Source organism: Limulus polyphemus, unplaced genomic scaffold (genome assembly GCF_000517525.1).
Source record: "Limulus polyphemus unplaced genomic scaffold, Limulus_polyphemus-2.1.2 Scaffold114, whole genome shotgun sequence".
NCBI classification, from domain to species: Eukaryota; Metazoa; Arthropoda; class Merostomata; order Xiphosura; family Limulidae; genus Limulus; species Limulus polyphemus.
The window spans coordinates 576,754-580,598 of NW_013665724.1; positions in this window are offsets into that span (position 1 = coordinate 576,754).

Consider the following 3,845-nt stretch of genomic DNA (forward strand, 5'->3'; position numbering starts at 1 on the left):
CGTCACATTATAACGCCCCCACAGCTGAACGGGCGAGCATGTTTTGTGGAACGGGGATTCGAACCCGCGACCCGAAAATTGCGAGTTGAGCGCTCTAACCACCTGGCCATAAATTATTATTATTATTTTTTTTTTTTAAGAGGCACAGTCAGAAAACGAAGTACTTTTGTTATCAATAGCGGGTTGGTTAGTAATAATAACCATACTACTAATAATAAGTGGGGTGCCATTTACTGTTAATATAAATAAATTTCCATTGTTGCTTTGATTAACTTATTGGTTTCCGATACAGGCGAATATTTTGAACTTATTTAATAAAATGTTTATGCATGGATTTAGAATTATTAATACATTATGTGGAAGGAATTGGAGGGAGGGGGCTACCCATCCTTGGCCTGTGGCCCGTGCGTTTAGTCCTCCGCGGAGAATCGAACCCTGGATTTTAGCTATGCAAGTTCGTAAAAAATTCAACTATCTTCATATTACACTTTATTCACATATAATAGATTTATAGCATTTGTTTGCGCGTTTCCTACAACATCTTAGTCTGACAAGTTGAGTTTAAATGACTATTCAATAAACATTTCTTATTTCGAAAAAGTAGAGAACATGAATTTATCTTATCGACAAATTAAAAACTTAAAGGACTATAGTTTGGTTTAGAATGTTCGTCCAAAGCTACACGATGGCTACCTGTGCGTAGCCTTCCCTAGGTTTGAACAATTCAGACTAGAACGAAAGTATCTAGTCAGAGAGCCGATAACTCACGGGCTAATTTTGTCTGACCGAATTGTGATCGTCATTTTTGTAACGAACCCATAGCCCTCCGATTGACACTAGGTCACAAATAGTCGTAAGGACTACACATTTTTATGACATTGAGTAGATGGGGTTTAATGGAGTTACTTCCCTGTGTAGAACTTCATATTGAAACAATACAGGAATTTTCTACATTACAGTAACATCACTACTGGGGACAAGAGAATTCATACAAAGATGATTTTAGTATAAGAATATAAATGGGCGACACCATGTGCTAAAATCTAACACGTAATGGTGTCAATCCAATATTCAATTAGGTTCCATTAACCTACAGATAAACATCATACGTAAGTAAATTAATACGTTTAACCATCTTATCTTGAAGTACTAAGTATATGAAGTTTTAGTAGTGTAGAACTAACATTCAAATAAGTATATTTATACAAATAATCAAAAAATGCACTGTCAACAAATGAAGAAGAAATATAACATGTCATTAGTGCTAAGTTTTACATCATAGTCTCAATCTGGACTATCTTTCAGTTTATCAAAACTACATTAGTTATGACCTCAGTGTAGACTACATATCAATTATAAATTCATTAATTATGACCTCAGTTCGGACTACATGTCAATTCAACAGAAATACATTTAGTTATGACCTCAGTCTGGAATTACAAGTCAACTAACCGCAACTACGCTAGTTATGACCTCATTCTGGACTGCAAGTCAGCTGACTAGGACTACACTAGTTATGACCTTAGTCTGAACTCCGTCTCAGCTGACCAGAACCAGTTATGGACTACATGTCAATGGACAAGAGTTATACTAATAGTGATCTTAATATGAACTAGATGTCATGCAGCTAACAAACCCTGATTGGCTATAAACGCATTAATTAACCAAATAAACAGCTATATCTGTGAATGTGGTTTTTCTTTCAAATCATAGTTAGTGTATAACAGCAGCATTAATTTGAAACAACAACAACGTAATTTAGCAAGGTGTGTTATTAAAACAAAAAAACTGTAAAAATTCAAAACGTCTGACGTCAGTACAACAGTGTCATCATGTTACATGTAATGCTGTCCACATGCACATTCTGGTCTCGTGGGTGTACAACGTAATATAAACAAAATATGAAATCCTTGACATAGCTTGTTTGTTTGTTTTTTAGAGCAAAGCTACATTGGAATATCTGCTGTGTCCACCGCGGGGAATCAAACCCTCGATTTTAGTTTTATAAGGTCCGTAGACTTACCGCTATCCCACCGGGGGACACTTCGAAATGGCAATGAAAATATTATAAGTTGAAAATTTAGTCTTTAACTTGGTAGTTGACAGGTAGTTTTATTTGTCAATTGGGAAATTCCAAAACGGAAGATAGCAGTAAGTTATTTTATTTTATTTTCAATGTATCTACATTACAAAACACTTACTGACTAGTTTGAACAAAAACCAAACACATAAGGTAAGTAGTTCGTCAATCCCCTATAAAATAATTTCATCATTTCATTAGTATTATTATTAACATTTGTATAAAACCGAAATTGCATTGCGTATAGTATACATAAATGTAAAAATATATGAAATAGTAACTACAAGAACAGTAAAAGCTCTGTATAATTATTTTCTCACTATCACTATCCATATTTGCGAGTAGCTTGTTTCTCATTTCAAAAGAAGTACGTCATCTTTTGTACCAAACTGCAAGTGGAAAACCACAGTTGATATTCACAAAGCATTCTTAGGAAAGGACGCTTTTCTCGACACAGGTGATTTTCTTAAGAATATTTTTTTTTTGCCAACCCTCCTCGTCAAGAAGTTATTTATGGGACGACCTTCTAAGGTTACCCTCTTACTAAGATCCCATTCTTACACATTTTTCAACTTCGTGACAATCACAGGAACTTGTTCAGGCTGCTATACATCACCTTTAGGAAGCAAACATCTCAAGCTTATTCACACGCCAAGTCAGTCGTTAAAGTACAAGTGAACAAAGACCTTATAGGTGTCCAAAACAAAGCACCCATTCATTCTGTCTTTAGTTTTATAAGCTTCGTGAAGTACGTGTCTGTTCGTCCATAATCGGGATTAAACGTTGCGTGGTGCCGTTGACAAGAGAGACAAGGGAAGGACACCATGTTTGGATATATGTACGTAGTAATTATGGGGAGGAAATTCCTATATATGTATGAACAAAATGAAATAAAAATGGTAAATACAACATATTTCGATACGAGTAAGTGTCAGAGGGCGTTGTAGCATCCTGTATATTACGTGTGCATTTTATTTCAATAACTTCGTTCATATAGGGTGAGGAGTCATTCTAAATTCTGCTATAAACATCAAGAGATTATTGCTGACAAGGTCACGGAATTGGTAATGTAGTTTCATACTCTGGTCACGTGTGTAGTCATCGTTGAAGATGGCCTAATCACGTTTATTAAAAACGAAAAATGTGATCATTAAAGAAAGAAGTAGACAGGACACGAAACGCAAGAAAACTGGGAACCATACGTACGTTATTTATGGCTTGGTGTATTCCAGATCCACTCTTTTGACGTAGTTTTATTCAATGAGCTATAATACCAAACGGACTTCACTCTCAGTCAGTCAATAAACAAACTTGAAAATTTTCAAAGGTCAGCCTGTGAATTGTTTTTTTTTTAACTTGACTACGGCATGCTCTTTGTAGTTAAGTAGCGTGGAATATTACGCTTAAAGACTCATTTTAAAATACATCAAGTAAGGAAGCCTGTCTACTTAAGATTTAAAGTTATCTAAGCACGTTAGTCTCAACATCTCTCTTTTACAGATAATGGACTCGATTGCTTCACATGATGAACTTTCACACTTCTTATATATTCATGATGATAAAAAACATCACGTAGGTTCAAAACTTATATAACTCATAATACAAAACACCTGATAACACAGGCCTGCAAATTTATACTTCATAAAAAGTTATTTGGGTTTTAATAACGAGTTTTCCATAATTGAGCTACGCAGATTTCGGAAATAATACTATTTTTTTTCATCGCGTAAGGATTTTTTACAAATCGGGAAGAAAAAAAATACTT